This window comes from Perognathus longimembris, chromosome 5, assembly GCF_023159225.1.
Source record: "Perognathus longimembris pacificus isolate PPM17 chromosome 5, ASM2315922v1, whole genome shotgun sequence".
Classification (NCBI taxonomy): Eukaryota; Metazoa; Chordata; class Mammalia; order Rodentia; family Heteromyidae; genus Perognathus; species Perognathus longimembris.
The window spans coordinates 41,998,055-42,020,331 of NC_063165.1; the positions used below are offsets into that span (position 1 = coordinate 41,998,055).

A 22,277-nucleotide genomic window follows, 5' to 3' on the forward strand; every position below is an offset into this window, starting at 1 on the left:
TCTGAGTTTATACTCTTAGTTTCCTTAGCCATTCCTCATGCCACATGTTTTGATTTCTAACAGCCTGGTCCCTTGAAGATGTTTCTGTTGGTATAAATGTCTTATATGAGGTTGCTATGACGTATTTCCCCTGCACGCTTTTTGAAATATAAACATAAAATCTTGCATTTTTTCACTTAAAATGTTATGTTAGATGTTATTCATCAGTACATTCTTTTTGTACTTTTTATACATAGGATTTCTACTCACCTTGGAGGCACAGTACTGTATGAGATATGCCTCCAGCCCCCTTTTGCTTTATTAAGGTAGAGTCTCTCACTTTATGTCTATGCTGGCCTAAGCTTTGATCTTCCTACTTGCGCTTCCTAGCATCATTGGGAGGAGAGCCATGCACCACCATACCCAGTCATTGTGCTTCATCTTGGAAACAAGCAAACACATCACTGGGCCCAGCCACTGGTTGAGATGGGGTCTCACAATGTTCTTTTCTGGGAGGCTGGCCTCAAGCTGTGATTTCCAGATCTCTGCCTCTTAAATAGACAGGATTATAGGCTTGAGCCACCATTCCTGACTCATTACATTCTTTTGCCATGTCTTGGGAACTTGACAACTTCTCAGCAACTTTTCTATGTAACTAAGTTCATGCTTATATGCAAATCTGGTCAACATGCTTTCACCTAAGTCACTGAAACGATTGAAGAACAAGGTAAGACATAGAAAATCCCTGAATGATAGCATCAGAATTTCCTTTTATGGGATAGAGCCTCTTTGCACCAAATTGTGTAGTCATTCTAGTAGTTTCTACTCTATCTACTTAGATGAGATACTCACCCAGTTCAACAGGGATCAGATCACATATTGCAAATATGCTTTCATGGAAGCCATTGTACTTTCTAGTAATCATCACCTCTTTTAGGGAGCCAAGGCACATTGCTATGTAGTTTATTGCTTTACTAATTCACTGTAGAATGTTCTCAGGACTAGTATTAAACTATTTGTCCTCACTAACACTAAGTGTTAAAAGTTTGCATTTTAATAATTTCTGAAAATCATAACATTTTATATTTCTCAATTGTCTAGCATTTTTTCTCTTCTGAAATAGAAAGGTCAGTAATTGATGGTCTTATTGACAAACTCTCCCAGTAAACTGTGGCTGTCTGCCCTATATCTTAGGATCTTTTCCTGTTTCCTATTTTCCAAGGAGAGAGTCACTCATGTTTAATTATGGCATTGCAACCAGAGATGGCACATTGTCAAAGATAGATCTACAAACTGGAACAGAACAGAGGACTTAAACAAAATGTTGTCCTTGTCTCTGTTGGTGAGAGAAAATGGGCTATGATTAAGTGCATACATATGGCTTCTTTACATATGGCTCTGTATGATTTCAGTATTCCAACGCTAACCATGTATTTTTTTTCCTATCTTTTTTTCTAAGATTTCTTTCTGCCAAAGATTCAAGACAGCTTTGTGTTTTTCAGCTTTAGCTGAAAACAAAAAAGGTGGGATATATAATGCTTTTATTTTTCCACGAAGACTTCCTCTGAGGCAAGCATGCACGAACCCGACCTTTACCTAATCAAGAAAAGTTGTTTGGGCGGTGGGGGATGGGGAGGCAGATTGGACTTTAAATGCACAAATCAGTTCTAATAAAAACACTGAAATTCAGGTGCCTGGGGTTAGAAATACTGGAGGGAATTCAATTACACTAATTAATATTTAAGAAGGGCTAGAGATCACATACTGAATGTGGGAAACTAGGCCAGTCAGACATGAGCATATGGGGAGGGCAAGATCAACAGATAAAAGTAACAAACAAATCATACATAAATGCTCCAACAGGAATGAAATAGAGAATATAAAATAAATGTTCCAACAGACACAGAAGAGGAGGTAAAGTAAATGGTCTACCAGACATAAAAGCAGTGTTCCAACACACACATGACATTGTTTTTGGTTTTATGCAAACATATATATTATAAAAATGATTTTTCCAAATAAGTTAGGAAATGTTACCCATTTGTAAAAACAGACTTAGTCTAGGTTTTGTAGATTCACAGCATTCTGTATTTGCTGTCCTCTTTTCTCTGGTTCCTCACATAGGAGCCTCAAGAAAGCTTAATGTTTTATAATATTTAGTAATCAAATGTTTAAGCCTACATGGACTCACAAGGCCTGGTGGACAATATTCCTGATTCTACATTGGTTTCTCTAGTTCTGGCTGTGTGGTTGGAATCACAGCATATATCACATGCTTTCTTTATAGCTTGTTTTTCCTTTACCACTCAGATATTCAATTCTGACCGTTGGCCATTCTTTGTGTTCTTGAAAGGTTTTAGAGACACCATTAATGGTACTAGAACTACCTTGCTTCCCTTCTGTAAGTGGTTCTTTCTTCCATATTAGAATTTAAATACCCTTTTCTACCTCTTTTCACAGCTTAGTCTCTCTTTGTCCTTCATCATAGGTGCTTTGACAAGTGGAAGTCAAGAGAATCCACTAAATTGCCCTTTATAGTGTACATGTTTAGTGTAAACCATAATGTTTTGATACACAATAAGTTTGTTTCGCTATTCATAACATCATGTGGAATCCCAGAAGAGTAGATGGAAACAGACTAAGAATTAGTTTTAAAACTCTAGTGTACATAGATTATGATGAGGTGACCTTGTACAGACCTTCTCTGACAAGAGGTTACAGAAAGAAAAAGATGCTGCTAAGGAGTTTAGCCTATAATTCAATATATGTTAGATAGGCTTTGACATTTTAATAATACTTATGAGATAAAGCATTCTGAAAGGGTTAAATTGTCTCTAAAAAATAAAGAAATGGAGCAAGTCTGTTTCTTAAAACTTGTTTGAACAAAGTAGTTTTAAAACTATTTCATAGTTCCCAACTTATATATGGTTACAAAAAGATAGTTCAGCAGTTTAATATTTAATCAATGTGTTTAAAAAATATATCAATTTATAATTGTGATAAAATGACATTCAAATTTAAATATATGATATAAATTTTAGAAACACACTGGAGACCAATGTGTTGTTATATATTAAATATGTATAATAAAGTTAACCAGTTTTCATGCAGGCCTCAAATTAAGGTTTTTAGTTTGGAAGTGAGCTGTTTGAGGAGTAAAATTCAACTGCTCTGTCTGCAACAAGTAATTTCTGTGTCCCATTATTTCTTTGATACTGTGTAGTACTTTATTCCTCATAAAAAAGACACTAATACTGCTGGCTGGGCGCTGATGGCTCATTCCTTTAATCCTAGCTACTCAGGAGGAATAGATCTGAGGATCATGGTTCAAAACCAGCCCAGGCAGGAAAGTCTCTGACACTCTTATCTCCAATTAACCACTGAAAAACCAGAACTGGAGCTGGAGCTCAAAGTAGTAGAGCACTAACCTAGAGCCCAGGCCCTGAGTTCAAGCCCCATGACTGACAAAGAGCTAAACATTAAAAGGACACTTTTGGCACCAACATAATAATCTAAATTTTAATTTCTATTTCTTTTTTTATATCCATCATGATATTGTTAACTGATTGATTTAGCAATATTCAATAGAACAAATGATTTAAATTTATAAAATGAATTTAATAAATGACTATTCATTATTTCATATGCAAAGGATTCAGTAAGATTTAGTTAGAAGAGAAGTTTCTAATTATTAAAAACCTACAAAATATCTCCAGGTTTAAAAATCCATCTAACTCAAGGCAGAGTGATTCTCATGTTTCTTGCTCTAGGCTGCTCACTTTCTGGAAGTAATGATTTGCTAGCTCAGCCCATTGCATGTAACACAGGTATTGAACCCAACACAGATTTCAAATACTAGCAATTAATTCTTTCAAATTTAAGAAATATGGTACTTTTTCCTGATTAAGATATTATCATGAACCTTTACTCTAAAGTACTAGATTAGGAGAATATAATAGTCTAAAATTTAAGTAATAAATACATCAATAGAAATGCATTTGGTGATCTAAAAAGGTCATGTTGCTTATAAACATGGATATAAGTATACATATTCAGGTATTGTTCATTTATAAAAATTATGCTACATCAAAGACTTCAGAAAATAATTTCCCTAAATGTTATCTATGGGTAAGAATTACTGTAGTCAGGAAAAGAGCACTCTGAAAAATGTTTTAAACTACTGCAGAGGATGAAACTTGCAAACATTTTCTAAAATGCAAACTAGTTTCTACTATGTTAACATTACAAACATTACAGTGACATGTAAGCAACACTCAGCTGAGTGAGATTTTTCATGATCTATCTATAGTCAAACACAAATCTGTGTGTACTAGTTTATTTTGTAAAGGCTGTTACTTGAAAGGCATGATAAAGTGAAGGTGAATAATATACCTCAGTTTCCATTCTGGTTTTGCATTCCTATGTGATCTGGGGCAGATTACTTAAATTGGCTATGCCCGTGTTTTCACTTCTGGAAGAAATAACAGCATGCCTGTTCTAAAGGAATGTATTCAAAAATAAAGAAATGAATGGAATAATGAATGCATGTTCCTTAGCATGTTGTCTGGCACCTAAACAGCTCCTAACAAATACTAACTGTAATTATTAAAATATCTCAAAACTAGTTGTTCTGGTTATTTTTTTCTCCAACCAGATTTTACATATTTTGACTATATGTTCTTCCTTTCTGGAGTGATACTCTGTTGCAGTTTCTTTTTCTGTGAATCTAGAATGTTCTCTAATATCTCTTTATCTCCGCCTCATTCCGCAGATAAAATTGCAAAAGAGTTTATTTCCATAGCTCTGTATTTCATTTTATGGTAATTTGCTTGTGCTCTGTTTTATTCTCTACTCTGTAGTTTAGGGAGCAAAACTCAAGGTAGGACTAAACATTATGAAAATTTACTGGAACCAATGGTTACCAAAATTGGGACAAAAGGATGTTATTAAAAATAAATTACACAGAGAAGAATCACTGATGACAGCAGCTGTGAAAGGCTGTGCATGGTGGGAAATCAGTGAACCCCAAAGAAACAAAAGAAGAAAAAGGAAGACCATGAAACCTACATGATTTACAAAGCAGCCAAGTTTAATGGACAGGCTCTGAAGACTATAGGAGCCAAGAAAGTCACTTCCTGTATAAAAATTCTGACAAGACAACAATACTGAAATTACTAATCAAATGGGAATTATAGAAATAGAATGAGAAATAAAATAAATGAAAGTATTTTGCTGTATTTGATTTATTTATGGTATAACCCACTTTGAGGGGATAATAATCCCGTGTCTATTTGCTACTCAAGATGAGATGCTTCACAAGTACTTAGTGGTGATGGTAATAGCAATAAGGAACATTATGTTTTCAATAATTAGTGTTAGAAATACATGGAAAAAGACAAATTATAACTAGAATCTATCTAGAGATAGGGCCATCTTATACTGTGTTCTGTAACATAACATTTCTTTTCTTTTTTTTTTTTTTTTTTTTAAGACAAGATCTCACCATATTGCACAAGCCTGGAGCCTGAGACTGGGTAGTCCGGGCTAACTTCAAATCTGTGATCTTCCTGCCTCAGCTTTCCAAGTGCTGGAATAACAGGCATTTACCACTAAGCCTGACCAAAAGTTTTTTCTTAAATAAGACACTAAGGATTGAGTTGTTTGAAATATGTTTTTTGCAGATAACCGAAACAAAATAGTTGGTTTACCGTGTATGCAAACATATAAACTTTTCATTTGCAGATGAACCTGTCTCTCAACTTCACTAAATTCCTTTAAAAACTAAAAACAAAGATATGGCCAAGGACATTGAGATAGCAATGTAACATTATGGATGAAAGAGAAAAAAAATAAATATAGGATAAACAAAGCCAACTAAAATAGCACAAGTAAACAAACTGCTAGTCAATTTTCTAGAGTTAAAAAAAATTTTTAAGTATCTAAGCAGAACCAAAATTACTATTCATGAGAATAAACCAGTAAAGTTTTCTCAAGATCTATATGGATAAACTCATGTGAGATTATGCAAAATGGGGATGAAAATGCTCATAATTTAAGCATTTAATGTAAGAAATACATAATCAGAAATAAAACATCTAAGCACACCAAAACATACACACACAAACATATTTGTCACAAAGTTTGGTGATTGTTTTAGGGAAAAGAAGGAGGAAATGCATTCATGATGACACTCAACTGAAAACTGCACTTCTTGAGAAGTGAAGAATATTCATATTTCACTATTGTCCAGTATTCAATATGTATTTGTTTTAATTCTCTATCCATAAGAAAAACATATTTATTCCTATTCCAATCTGAACTGTGCAAACTAATAAAATCACTTTAAAAAGCAAGTAGTCATCTTTTCAGCTAATTAGTTGTCCTTGCTTTTTCCAGTGTCAGTGGATTTAAAAAAATAACAATATGCAGAAATATGTTCCAATGAATATAGCTAACAAGTCAATATGCTATTATGGATAACAGTTTAAAACCATGCTGCCTGACTTATACCATTATTATTTAAGTAACTTTTTTATTTGCAATGATGAAAATACCTTTTCATCAAATTTGATATAAAGTGCACTAGATAAGGTGTATATATTTCTGCTGAAAAATGTCAACAATACAACCACATGATAAATACTAAAATCACTGCTCCTTTTTCATTCTGGAAAAAAAAAATCTCCTTTTAGGTGATATCATTTCATGTAAGGCTTTTTTTGTGCTGCTTAATATTATAATTAATAATTCATATTTTGTCTTTCTCCTCTCACTCTGACAACTTTTATTTTTAATCGGTGGGCATGTGCCAAATTGGTTTGTTATTTATTTATAATGTAAAATGACAAGGGAATTGAGTATGTGGAATAAGATAAAGAGATTTTCTTTCATATGACAAAAAATTCTTAGTAATGGGGATGTTCCTTGCTTACCATTATGGAGTGGAGAATTTCAAAGAGGCTAGATCAGATGTCATAGTACTCACATGACAACATGCTGTAAATACATGAAAATGAACTGTTCACTTATATTTTAAAAATTCATTTTAGTTTTGTGTGGACATCTGGGAATGTGCATAAGAGGAGAATAACAACAACCAAAAACCCCACCAAAATTTGTAAAAAGAAAAACAACAAACACAACTCATATTCCAATAGATCCTATAGTGCCAATTAACTGAAAATTCGGACAAAACAGATCTATTTGTATTCTAAAAGCAAAAAGATGCAAATATAGTAGGAACAAACAGATAAAAATTTCAAAGACATGAGATTTGTACTAAAGGAAAAAAAAGGGAATGTTCTGTCTGTTGGGCTTTACTGAACTTTAAGCTCTTCAGTTCTGTCCATAACCGGAATCTACATATGCTAAATGCTGAAGCTTTGAGTGACTATGACAGCAAACTCCTAGTGTGGTATCAAAAACATGAGCAAGCAAATCATTAAGGGAACTGGTGATAATGAAGAATCACAGGCCTTCCTAGGAACTCTTGAATCTGCACAATGCTAACTATTAAGATAAAATTAAGTTTCAGAGTTACACTTTTATGACAGAACTGTTCTGTCTCACCAGAGCCTCCTATTGTTGGATAAACCCATTCAACCCATGCTTTGTGTCAAATTGAGTATTCAAGGACACAGAAAATTTGATTAAAATACATGCTTCCTTAAACATCCCTGTGTCTCTCATTTCTCATCTTAGTTGAAAAAACCACATTATGTCATCAATGGGCCATACTTCAGCTCTCCTCTCAGATCTTTCTCTTAGGCTCTGCTTTATTGTTAACTTGTGCAAAAAATCTGAGGCTTTGATATTTCTTTGGCACTGCTCGATTATTCTCCCACAAGAGAATTAAAAATAATAATAATTTGATCCTAAATCCCATTTACAATGTGACTATTATTTACAAATTATAGTTGTAATATAATATTGGATGTTTTGAAATAAGTTCATCACTAATATCTAAGAGGTTAGAAGTTGCCCTTGAGTCAAATGTGGGAACTAGTACACAGGGAAGTTAAGTCATTTAGTGGTTACTTACTTGGTAACAAAATCTGAACATAGGCATTCTGACACTGCATTCTCAACCTTTCATCTTGCTCCTTGAGAAAACCTTCTCCTCCTTTCTGGTACAACATGTCCATTTTTTGACTCCATATCTGTGAGCTCTTTTAGTTATTTTTGTGTACACATGGAGCTTAGCAATCGAAACTGTACTCTGAAAATACCTAATTGTACAAATGTGTTAGTTGTATAAGATTAAACAAGTGCGGGTGGTTCTGTTAAAAATGGCATAATGGTGGCAATGGTAATCTTGTGAGGTACTATTTCTGACCTGGCAAAAAAAATTTTTTTAAGTCTGATCAGTTTGAATTTTGATAATATATCTCAAGGCTTGGTGCTAGTAAAGACAAGGAAATAGAACCATATATTAAAAGGTTACTAATAGTCATGACTATTACTTGTTTACTTGATTTCACTTGTTAAATACAACAAGGAGAACTGGTGTTTCCAAGATCTCCTTTATAATATCTGCTACATAATGAAAGGAGACAGCAAAAATCAATCAATCAATCAAACAAAACCCTATTAGAATAGATATATTGTTCCTGAAATGGTAAAATTCCAATAGAGCATTGGCTGGCCAGATTATTTGAAAGCTGTCCCTATTAGTAAGAAATATATACATATATCTATATATTTACACATAATACAAAGACTTTCTTTCTCTTCAGCAACATACACATATGTACACATCAAGTCTAAATAAAAATATATATGTTTCAGTTTTTAGGGAGGCATACCAATATGTTTGGTAAGTACTTTTATTTAAATAGCATTATAGGACTTGTTAAACATGCAATTAGATTTCAGGATTTGGGGTCTTCTGAAGTTTGGAATAAGGAATGAAAGGAGAGAGTGTGCAGTAAATGAAGAATACATAGACATTTTTGTGTATCTGTATGGATTTAAGTGCTCATAATTTAATGAAGAAAATGTCAGCTATGACATTTGTTTACATATGTTTATGTGACCATGTATTTTTCTCCAAACTTGGCATTTTATGGGTTTTATCATGACATCCTTTTGGTAGCCCTTTAAAGAGTGAGATGGATTTTTCAAATGAAAATGGTTTAGTCTTATTAACATTTGAATTACTATTTCCATTGACTTGTCCAAAATGAAAGAACTGAGTACTATTTAGAAAACAATTCTTTTCATGATGGCCGGCAGTCATGTTTCCCTACTTTCCAAAAGAAATTTATGGAAACACAAGACATTAGATATGCACTTAGATAAAAAAAATAATGTTAACGTGTCCAACTGGTATCTGAGAGGTGAGGACAGGCGGGGATGGACTCCTTGGCTTCCTTCTGTCCAAAAATTTTATGTTCTTTATTCCCTATGGTTACCACCATGGAACATGTTAAAATCTCAGTAGGGACTCTGCTTCAACTTTTCCTTTCAAAACAGAGTGAAAAGCTTAATGGAAAAAAAATGTCCTTCCTATCTCCATGCCAGGCACAGTATAAGATCCACACACTTAAAAGCCAGGCAAATAATTTTTTTTTATGTGCCTTAAAACTCAGCAAGTGATCTAGTGCTACAAAAATTCCCAAATTCAGGCATGTGACCTGACTAATGTGTACTCAGATGAGTCAAGGAAAAATGGGATCATCATGTTAAACAGTAAAATCATTCCCCTCTGTCTACCCCAAAAGATAATTTTTACTTCAAGGGATATACACAGAGTTTCTTTTTCCCAAAAAGGACCTAATTCTTAAAAGTAGATAATTCAGTAATTTGTTCACTCTTTGTCCCACCATTTCTGTGCCCCCCTTGCACTCCCAAAGACATATAAATGAACAAATAAGACAAAAGGAAATAAAAACATAAACAGTAGCAAAGGAAAATAAAACCTCTTGTTTCCACTTTCTGGAGTTTATTTCGATAAATATTATTTTATATGGTCAGATGTACACAGCTATTGCACCTAGGTGAACCACTCATAAGAATATCCTCTTTTGGTCTCACTCTGTGCGAATGCCTACAGAACTATATAATTTATCATGTCCTGGAATAATTTTTTTTCATGTAACATTCAATGTGTTTAGTTGTAGATTTATAGGCACACTCTGGTTATCACAAATGAAGGAAACCATGTGCTCTGTGATTCTTTGGATCTGGTTTACTTCGCACAATAAACTATTTTCCAAATCTTTCCATTTCCTCATGAAAGGTACAATATCATTCTTTCTGATGGATGCCTAGAATTCCATTGTGTGTTTATATATACCACATTTTCTTGACCTATTTATCCACTGAGAGGTGTCTGTGTTGATTTTATAAGGGTGAACAAATGCAGCAGTGATATTCACTAGAACTATGTTGAATATAAAACTTGTAGGTGGGAATGGGAGGAAAAACTGGGAGAGAGTGAGAGAAGGGGTGACATTGTTCAAAAAGAAATGTATTCTTAGATGAATTATGTAACTGTAACATTTTTGTATATCACCTTTACAATAACAATAAAAAAGTTTAAGACTTTAAAAAAGATAAAAAAAATTGATGGTAAAAATTATTCGAGTGATATAACCTAGTAAACACTGGTAGAGATAAGCGCATGGGCTTATAAAACCAATTTCCTTTCCATGAATGGTTACTTATTCATTTGAGTACTAAGGCTTATTTAAAACTTCTAGGAGAAAATCAGGGAAATGAATGGAATTTAGAAACTACCATTGTGTTCAACCAGCAGGATAGAGCACCCTTTCTCATCTAAGATGCAAATTACCAGTGAATGATGGAAGTAAAACAAAAATCAACTACAGGTACCTGTTAGTTTTTAAATGGGTTAGTAAAAGTCTGCCTTTTATTTCTTAAACTTACCTATCAAGCACCCATCACATCTCCATCATTCTAAAGGGAACTCCTAGGGGTTTGCTGATTTTCCAAGTCTCCAATTATAAAGGGTAGGAAAAGAATAGATAGTAGTAGTAGTAGCTGCTAGGTATAATGAATACTGAAGCCATAAAAAATTATACGTAACAAAATAACATAGGTGTAGGAAGTAAGAAGATCAAAAGGAAACTAAATAGGATGCTGTGGACAGGTAGGTGACAGATAAGCAGCTATAGAGAGTCCCAAGATATTTGTCCTCCATTTTACAAATGTAAATATCTTCCCTCACTTTACAACTAAGGAAACAAATTTAATATTTAAATATTTAATATTTAAATGTATCTTATTTAATTCTCACAGATAAAAGATGAGTGTTATTTGCATTTTGTAGGTGAAAATGATTTCAATTTTCATACTAAGCTAGCAATAAATTCAGAACTTTCTGATTTCAATAGCCCAGTTTTCAACAATTAGGCAAAAGATTCTTAACTCTGATTATTCATTTGAATGATACAAACTTTTAAAAATGACTGGTTTCACTAGCCAGGAACACTGAAATCAAAATTTCTTACACATGAGCCAAACATGAGTGTTTGTTTCAAAGGTCCCCTGGGTCGATGTGGCACCCAACCTCATAGAGAATCACTATACTACTCTGTATCACCTCTCACAAAGGTCGGTGCTGAGAATCCAAGTCCCTTCTCAGGGGCCTTACTTCTGACTTACACAGTTGACCTTGCCACTCTATTTCATCATGACTATCTGGAGAAGTAACAATAATGTACATAGGGACTTTGCTTTTGGTCAGAAGTCCAGCAAAGCATTCTCACATCCATCTATAGGCTACAACGAATAAAGACAAGACATTTGTTTATCATTCTCAAAGGGAAGCAAGCAGTTGGCTTTAACTCTTCATATTAAAGTAAATTACTAAAATTTGGAATGGCATCTTTGCTCCTCTCTTTTCACAAATCTAGCAAGAGTAGCTACTGCATCGAAGGGGAAAAGAAACAATTACTATTCTTTACAAAGCCGTTTCATCTAGGATCTCAAGGCAACTGACAATCACTGAAAACATAAAAGTAAAGTGAAGGAAAAATATTTGCAAGGGAAGACCATAAAATGTGAAGTCAGAAGGTCGAGGTTTGTGTCTGTGCTCAGCCACATACTGTCATGGCATTAAGGCACTGTGAGCCAGGATTTCCTCTTTTGTACTTAGGCTACATCTCCCTTAGGGCAATGATTCAAAAGGTGTGGTCCCCATCAGTTTCATCTGGGAACTTGTAAGAGTGAAAAGATCAGTGCTTACCCCCACATCAGAATCAGAACCCTATGTGAATGGGGGAGGTAATCTATAGTTTGCCAACCCTCCAAGGTGTTATGATCACCTAGGAGATCCTGATACATCCACCTCCATAGCATTGTTGTCTCAGGGTACAAGGAGATGTGCACCAAAACTGTTCATTTTTATTACTATATACTTAAATCAGAAATCTCAAATTCTCTTCCAGAAATATTTAGAGAAATAATGCTCCAGCCTACATTAGTTAGATAATAACCTCACTTGTGAATTTCATTTTGAATGTGTAGACGAGGCACAAGTCAACCAGAGGTTATGCAATTAGCTTGGAGTCAAAGAGAAAGCAAGGAGTAGAACTAAGAAAGAAACCCCAGGGTGAACTTGATTTTAATTCAATCAAATTGTTAAGGTACCAACCACTCACCTTCCTCTACAATGACAATGAGCCTTTTAATAAACAAGTCTTTATCCTCTTAGCTTAAAAAATATAGCAGTAGCTTTTTGGAATTTTAAAAAGATTGCCTTCTATAACTCTGGGATGAGGGTAGCTCGAGAGTCAATGGGAATCACAACTTCCTAGAGGGTGAAAATGCGAGTACCTGGCTCTCTCTATGTGAGCAGTGGGCCACAGCCAGTTCCTCATCTGGTGGGTACCATGATAAACAGCAAAATAAATATTCATCTAAGGTTGAGTTTTCATTCAAATGTATATATACATATGGGTACATACATATGTATATACATTTCTAGAACATTATTTGTGTACTATAAAGCATAAACTGAATCGTAGGAAATGCTTTGTGATGCTTTCTCCACCCTCTACCCTGTCAGAAGCACTCTATCTTTTTGCTGTAATTTATCTGATATAGCTACTAAGATGCTTGATACTTTTACACGCAAAACTGCCAAAAAACAAAGAGCGAGAGAATGGGTTGTTAATGAAATTCTCTGATTGTAAAAAGCACTTTGGAATGATCAGGTGGTAAATAATAGTAAGAGGAAATAACATAAAGTACTTAGGTGCCACAGCAATAGTCACCATAATAAATGCAGAAGAGATCAGACATGAAAAGAATTTGCATTTTATGCAGCTGCTGTGTGTATATAGAATATACAGGAGCTAATTTTTCAATAACACTGCTAAAATACTGTTCAAAATCTATTCTTGCTGTCTTCTCACTTTAAAAGGCATTATATAGAAAACACCCATCTGTCCTACTGAAATGGTGAATGTGTGCAAAGAGGCTAGAAAAAGAGCCTTTTGCATGCATGAAAAGAGCTCAAATAAAAGGAAAGAATGTAAAAAACCAGTAACACTATTAGACCAGCTATGCAGACAAGTACAAAGGTAATCATTGAGAAATATCACTGATAAATAATTTAATGTTAATGTGTGGCAGAGGAACTTCAATGAAGATATATGGTCCTATACCAAAAATACAGGCATGTGTTTTTTTCTGTTTGCCTGGCTATTTTTATAGTGTTGCTTGTTTTCTTTAATGGAAACAGAAAGAATGGAATAAGAAGTATGTTTTTTGTTGTTGTTGTTGTCATTATTGTTGCTTTATAGATTAACTATGACGCTAAATATCAACTCCCTTCCAGAATCCACTAACAGTTCCATGAACTCAGAGCTTGCCATGCGTTTCTTCTCAATTTTCTCATTTTTTAATCATTGTTCAGAATCCAAATGCCTGTTCATTGAATATACTAAATCTTAACCCATGGTTATTCTTCTTTGGAAGAGAGATGGAGGAAATGCTAGGGTTATGGAGATCATTTTATCTATATGGAAAATAACTGATTAAGAGTGTAAGAAAGTAGAAGACAATATATAAAGATAGGTAGTTAAGCATTATTGAACACTTGGGATTGAATAAGCCAACAGATCCAATTCTTTCCTCTGATTTCGCTCTTTATCAAGTGAAGAATTATTTTAGGTTCTTTTCTGTACTCTCCTCTTTGCAAAACAGGATTAGACCTACCCATCCAACTATATTTCAAAATATCTCAAATTTTCAAGATGAAAGAAGATACTAACTTCCCCACAGAAACCCAAAGAAAGAAATAGCGTAAACTTTCATTTATTTCTAGCATAGGACAGTGGAGAGATAACTACCAATATAAGAAACTACTACTAGTAGTAATTAATATCAATACTTTGGATTCTAGAGCATGATTGATTGTGAAGATTCACCTGCATGAAGGGCTACTCCAGGACAAGAAGGACATCAAGCTATATTTCCATCATCAAGATTCAGCCAGTTATACTCTCTGGAAAGCTGCAGCTGCTCTGAAAACAGACTTCAGTAATGACATTGGAATGAACAGAGGGACTGTGGCATGAACGCATCTCTCTGTCCCTTGTTCTAAAAGTTAACTATTAAACTATGTGTCATTAATCCTGATTTGGTTTACTCAATTCTAGAAACAAGGACACCCTGATCAGATTGCCTTGGGCAATTGAACACCTAGTGAAGCCTTTGTGAAGGCAGTGTTCTTCCCACCAGCACCACCCAAAGGCTTTCTATTATTGCACTATCAATTCTGTGTTATTGGAGAAGGATTGAAAGTATCTTCTTTTGAAAGAACAAGTTCTCTCCTTTAGCTTTTAGTATGCTCAACATTTTTAAGTTTAATCTTTTTTCCCTCCATTCTGTTTTCTTTTTCTACTCTCGTTTATTCTTTTAATTATTTACAGATTTGTTTGTCTGTATACTTCATTCTAGTAGAAGTTGGCTTATTTTTTCAACACCTTTTAGTGAAATGGGATAATAGACACATGAGGGGGGACTTGGTTTTACAATTATTTTTAGGTTTCATCTGTGACAAGATCTTTTCCCTTTGTTGATTTTTCTCTTGTACTGATCATTCTACTTTAAATGGCTACATTATGGTTTAAAAATCTAGTGGTCAGCCATTGTTCAAGCCATTTTTCAAAACAGTTGCAAAAGCCAAGCACTGGTGCTCACACCCATAACCCATATTCTAGAGGCTAACATCTGAGGACTATGGTTCGAAGACAGCCCAAGTAAGAAAGTCCATGAAACTATTATCTCCAATTAATCACAGAAAAAGCTGGAAAAGAAGCTCTAACCCAAGTGGTAGAGAGCTAACCTTGAGCAAAGGAACTCAGGGACAGTGTCCAGATGGAGTTTAAGCCTGAGGGTTTGGGGACTGGTGTGTGTGTGGGAACCAGTTGTAAATTTCATTTTATTCTCTGTTAGAAGTAGACTTTTGTTAGGGTTAGTTTCACTTCCTACTTGGAATCTTAGTAGCAAAGAAGCAGAGTCCGGAACATTGGTTTTAAATGTAGCACAACTGGGATTATATCTATATTGAATCATATTCAAAATTTATTAGACTGAGCCATTTGCAACTAAAAAGACAAAGAGATGATAAGTCTTCTATATTTTTTTCACAAACATCAGTACTATGTAATGGAGATGTTAAAACTGACTACATAAATAAAGCCTTTTTTTGAGATATTTTCTCATGTAAATAGTTCAACGGGTTGTAGAAGAGATGTGACGTATAAATATGGAATTTTCCTCTACATTTTTTATAACACCATCAGTTCAATTTCCTATGTAGTGCTTACATCTGTGGAAAGGACAGGTTAGAAATAGCATGGCATGAAGCCAATTTTTGAATGGACTATAAAACAGCAAATTTTAATTTATAAAATGCTAATCTTTTAGAACTGTTAATGTTCATTTATATTGTTTTAAAGGGAGGAGACAAAGTAGGCGATGCTTGATATGAAGAGAATAGGTAATTGTGGAATTCAGGTTGATAAAATACAGCAATATCTATCCATCCATCCACACATTCATTAGAAAAAAAGAGGATTTAGCTAGCTAAGTAGTTAGAGGTAGAGGGCTGATCTAGCATGTATAGGGCCTGGGTTTGATTCCCCAGTGTAGGTAAATAAACAGATAAATGGGAAAGAAACAGGATTTAGGCATAGTTTTACAGTGAGTTTTGATAAATACACAAGAAAACCTGAATTTCCAAAAAGTTAAAGAAAAGGCATCTATTTTATTTTAAATTAAAATAAAAAATAGTGGAAACATACCAAAATTGGTAACTGTCACAATCTGAGAGAAGGAAATGGAATATTCATTGTGACCATGGAGGAGAGATAAACATGAGAATTGGAGATCAAGTAAAGCAATTGTGGTATGTAATCCAAAAGCCTACTATCTTCCAATGAAATTATATAGTTTTTATAGTTTTCTTTATATAGAAGAGTATTTGAAGATGTATAATTTCCAGAGAAATTTCAGAGAAATTTCCTCTTAGAAATTCTGACACAAATCAGGTAACTGCTTGTGACAAATAACAAAGTAAGGTAGTCTACAGAAGCTCCTAGTCTTGGGGTCTTGGAGTCTGGAGTATAAACTGGTGAACTAATTGCTCCATATGTACTGGGACAAAGAGAAAAATGCAGTACTTTGAAAAATAAAGAATATTGAGCTGAAAGCCAATCTCACCAGTGTTTGACTGTATTTGCTACTATTGCTAAATTATATATCCTTGTTCTCAGTCATCTTGAAGAAAAGGTAATGTACTACTTTTTTGGCATGCATTTTCTAAACTCTAAAGTGCTATAAAATCTAAAGTGCCATTAATAGCCCATAAAGTAAAGATAGACTGATGGTGAGTGGGGTAAAAGTGTATCGCATTCACTTTATAAAAGTACAAATAATTATAATAATTTGATGGGACTTGTTGGTTAAAGGTCTACAGCATATATCTGTTGAGAATAACAACCAGGTTTTAGTTTGAGAGAAAAAAGTCAGATAGATAATAGAAAGTTCTTCATGGGAAGCCAGCAGCCCTTGATCTATCAACTTCTTATATCAAGTCACAATCTCTTTAAAAAGTTCTCTTAAACAAATAGATTAGCAAAAAAAATTTCCTGTACTAGTGTCCTTTTCCATACTGGAAATCTAATGAATCCAAAGCCCTGGCTTTATATTTCAAGAAAATGACAACCACAATTCAATCATATTACTTTGTTTGCTGTGTTGAAACTGCTACACCTCTGATTAAATTATGCAACAAACTACTTACTACAAATAATGTAAACAACATAGCCAGGCACAAGCGTATTGTAATGGAAAAAGGGTGAGCTTTGGAATCTTATGACATTGAGTCCAACTCTTCACCAAGTCATTTAACCTCTCTAGGTCAAGGTTTTTTTTCCCACCTATTAAATGAAAATAAAAGTAACTATTTCACAGGATTGTTTTAAGAATCAAGTGTAAAATGTTTGGCATAGAGAGGTAAAAAGCAGCCATGTCCAAATTAAAAAAAAATCTAGCTGGAACTGATGCTCTTGGGTAGGTCTGGTATTCATGCTGTCCATGATAGCTTTTAGCCTGAATATGTGGCCATTTTAGCAATGCTTTCTAGAGATTTTTTTAAATTTATATATATATATTTTTTATTATTAATTGAACATAAATTTTTTAACAAGGTGTTGTGCAAAGAGGGTGCAGTTACATAGTAGGGAAGTGTGTACATTTCTTGTGATACTTTCTAGAGATTTTTAAAGATGTTTCCCAAAGCTAAGCCTAGCTTACAGTAATGTGGAATTTCTGCATTTAAATGGGAGTTTTATTCAGTTTATAAAATAAGTCTTGGTCTATAAACCCAGGTTCTAAAGACCTTCTGGCATTAAAACAACAACAAAAACAACAACCAACAACAAGAAACCCCAAACAAAACACAAGCAAGGTTTTAAAAACCAAAGTAGGAACTGGAAGCTATCAGACTGACAAGTGCCCCAAGTCTAAGTCATATGTGGATGAAAAATGACATAGATTAACAAATAGAATAACAATTTGGAGGGATATAAAACTAAGATTTAATTTGTTTGAAATTCTGACTCCAGAGTAAGTGGTTAAAAAAAAAGATTCAAGAACACATATCTATAGAAAGAAGATCAGAAAGGCAGAATTCCTAGGAATTGAGAAGCATTTTGAAATAAAATATTTCATTTGTGTGTTCCAAGGTGGTGCTAGCTACAGAAAATACAAATATTGATGGGTTAAATCAGGACTGAGGAAAATATAAAGCCAAATACGGGCAGCTCTGAAGGGAAAAAAATAGGCAGCTTGGTTCTCAACTGTCATCACAATTCATTTGTGTTTCACATCCCACTGTTTGTGACATTAACAGAATTTCGAATTTAGCAATGAACTATTTTTATATTGTGAATCTCTGCAGCCATTTTCCATATGTAGCTACCACTGCAAGTAGCAATAATAGCCATTAGATCCTTAAATTTTTTCCAATTAATACTAATCAATTAGGGATCTCATAAAAATTTCCCAAGTTAATCTTCCCACCCTCTTTTTACCATTCAAAGTACAGCATTGTCCCTATTATTTATTTGCATCAAGCCTAAGTTATTTGGCTATTTTAGTAACAAATCCTTCAGTGGTTTTTCTTTCACTGTGATTTTCCAAAGATTAGGTTAGCTGGTAATTCTTGAAGCGTACTTTCATTTAATTAGAATAGTAAATATAGTATTTCTATGTAGACATTTAAATAGGCCAGATTTCCAGGTGGAGTTCCTACTGTGTGTTAAACATTAAGCAAAACAATTTAAAGTGTTATCTCATGCATATCAATGTATATAGATCAATAAGCTTTTTTACTAAGGCTTTTCTGCAATATGATTGTCATGGTTATTGATACAGGTAGAAGACATCATTTTTTATGTATCAAGAACTTATATGTATCAAGAACTCTACCTTTCACAACACACAAGATATTACAGTCCATTTTCCATGGAGGATTAAAAAAAAACTAACTTATTTGTGATTATATAATTTGTAAATTGTGGAGGTAGTAAACAAACATGGAGCCCACCTTGTATAACTTTAGAGATCATGTTCTTTTCATGACATATTATGGCTTTTCATAATGAAGCACGGCTATAACTATTCAAAGTGCACACAAAGCATTGTTCACTTAAAAATATATCATCATTCCTGTGTGTCTTTCTTTTAAAACCATTTATATTTTTACAGATCATTCTATTGATGTTCACATACTTTTACTGACAGTATATTAATTCAACCCAATAAAGATTCTTCACATACCTACTGGTGGCACCAGTTAAGAGTTAGTGATGTTTATTCATTAGCACAGAAATCCTCACATTTGATAACTAAAATCTCCTCCCAGAATACAACATTTTTTAGATGAAATTGTATTCTTAATATTTTCCATTACTGACATCAAAAGAAAGGTGTACTCCCCAGGGACTTTGAATTTAAAAGTTTTTTTTTTAAGAAAATAAAGGTACTTAATCAGAAATCACTGTAACAGATATGTAATATAAAAGAAATTTAAGGTGGATTTAGACTTTATAACTACCAGGAAAGAGAGACTTACTCTGTATAGTAGCATTTATCTATAGTATACAAATCATAATATTTACCTGTAAAACCTAGATCCTTAATATGTTCTGTAAAGATGATAATTATAATTCATTTCAGATAAAAATGTATTCTGAATTGACTTATCAATTGTTGATAATGGAGTTGTAGGGTAAAATATAGTTTCCATAAATTTCTCCAGTAATAAAATAATTACAATAGTAATAATCATAATAGCAATCTCAATATTAATGCTGGCATTTTTGAATACATTGCTGTATGACAAGTACTGTGGCTGGCATTTTGTATGTGTTATCTTATTCACTTCGCAAAATGCCTGAAGTACTGTTTATATTCTGATTTTACAGAGATGTACACCAAGACACAAAATCAAAATAACTTGACCAAGATAACACAGACAGAAAAGAGATTTAGCTGAGGTATGACTTCAAGAAATGTAACTGTCATTTGTACTCAAGGGGAAGTTAGGTCATCATATTGTTTCAAGAGAACAGGGCATATGTGTGAATCTATCTATATCACTCGCCCATTCAGTCTGTAAGTTCCCAAAATGAGGAGAACTAACAAAAGTCAGAATTTGGGTTTCTGCTATTCAAACTGCCTGCCAATTAAAATGCTCCCTTCCGAGAGCCTGTGGCTGGCTGGTAAACCCTAGGACATATTGCATGCACAAAAAAGTACCTGATGAATGTTAACAATGGTTTTCTTAAGTAGAGAGTTAATAGTGATTTACTTTTTGACCCTCTTAAATGTTTTCTAAAATATTGTCTAAAATATTTTCATCATAGCCACATAGTATTTACTTTATCAATGGGGAAAATAGAACTTAAAAATTTCCTTTTATTTTAGCATTTGGTAGAAAGCCAGTTAAAATTTCCTTTAAGAAACCTTTCATGTTGCTCTATTCTTTGACCTTTTCTAGGACAGTATTCTTTTCTCTGTTCCTCATGAAACTGCACTCACATACTTTTCTCTCTTCCTTCCATTCAGAAAAGATTGTGGTAACAAATCATAAAGTAATGGAAGAAATGGGATTAGGAGGTCAAATGATACCTTCTGTCTCAGCTATGGCAGATGGAGTTGCTCATTGGGGAAAATGGAAGACTCTACAGAACTCTTATGTTTCCCACCTTCCAAACTGTAGGAGGGCCCTGCTAAGTGAAACTGATACCAAATGTTTACTATAGTGATTTAAAACAACATGTACCTTGAATTACAGTTCAGCAGCATCCTGGTTTGGATAATACAACATTCAAGTAACAATAAAATAACCTACATTTAGAGTCTTTTGCATTTTTTTAAAATGAGGGATTGCCTCTTAATAGTCTCTTGTACCCAGAACCAACATATGACTTAGCATATAATAAGTCTCAACAAACAATAGCTAAAAAAATAAAACAACAATGTCTCATAAAATGGTGAGATATGCCTGGAAAGGTTCCAGCAAATTCAGTGCTCATCTAGGATAGGTTGTTCCAGTTAATTAGTAGGTCATCATCACTAATTATTGGATAGATATGTTAGTGTCTTAATGTTCACATACTGAACCCTCAACAATTGGGGTAAGGAAATTCTACCATACTTTGTTCACATATTAGAAACTTTAAAAAGTAATCATTTAAAAATACTAGTTTTCAAATCTTATTGCATACAGCTTAGTCTACCAACTACAGATAGATATCCAAGCTTCATTCTCAGAGCTTTTGATTCAGAAATTCTATACTCATGTTCAAGAATATTCATTTCAACAAGTGTCATAGTAATCCAGATATAGTTGGCCCTTGTACTATTTCCTATGAATTGGTCTACAAAGCAGTATAGAAATAAATCTTTATGCATCAAATTTTTAATATGAAGAGGAGACTAGCTACTAAGTGTGACTTAACCATCAAATTTACCTGTGAAAAGACGAGGCAGTTTGCTAAGACTTTTGAAAATGGAACAAGGGAGAATGCAAAGGTGAGAAATATTAAATTTCTAGCCAGAAAAGGCTCTTTTTAAAACTTCAAAAAGACTGACAATCTGCTTAGAGTATAAGTGGAAGAAGAATGGCTGCCATATAGCAATGCTTTATGTACCATTTAGGAACATAATGTTGATTTAAGAGGTTTATTTGATAAAATGTTTTAATGGTTAGTATAAAGGTAGAAACCTTCTAAATCTTGGATTTGCAGTTATAACATATACTTACATGAAATAAATTTGGAGTTTTCCCTTCTACTTTAACTTCTTATTTTCCTTAAAGTATTGGTCTTGCCCATATTATAGCATTAATTTACTTCTACCCAGCCCCCACAGCCAAGACACTTATGCTGTGGGATGGGAAAAGGATTGCATTCACATTCATGTCCCAGGGAAGGTTTTCCTTCTCTGCCTGAGCTAATATTTAGGTCTTTGCAATGTAAAATGTATAATTACTTTCTTTTTTTAAAAAATTATTCTTAAGTAGTTGTACAAAGGGTTTCAAGTCAATATGTCAGTTTGTGAGTACGATGTATGTTGATCAATGTCACTCTTTTCACCATTTTCCTCATTTCTCCCAAGCCCACCCACCCCATCAATTTACTTTGTTCCATTTTCACATATATACGTTGAATATTATGACTGTGTTCACCCACGCTTACCTTCTCCATCATTTACCCCCCTTCCTGTGGCTCTACCCCTCACAATACATGTTC

At 33.8% G+C, this 22,277-nt stretch overlaps 1 protein-coding gene across 20 annotated transcripts in view; it reads right to left on the minus strand.

Moving 5' to 3' along the window:
• The window catches only part of Zbtb20 (zinc finger and BTB domain containing 20), a 748,243-nt gene that overhangs the window by 406,396 nt on the left and 319,570 nt on the right, over positions 1 to 22,277 (minus strand). For 2 of the 20 annotated variants that reach the window (XM_048346661.1, XM_048346671.1), the window contains exon 1: positions 14,379 to 15,243. The exons of the other annotated variants lie outside the window; for them this stretch is intronic. The gene's annotated coding sequence lies outside the window, so the exon portion shown is untranslated. Of the gene's footprint in view, positions 1 to 14,378; positions 15,244 to 22,277 lie in introns of those variants that run through there. 20 annotated transcript variants of the gene reach the window in all.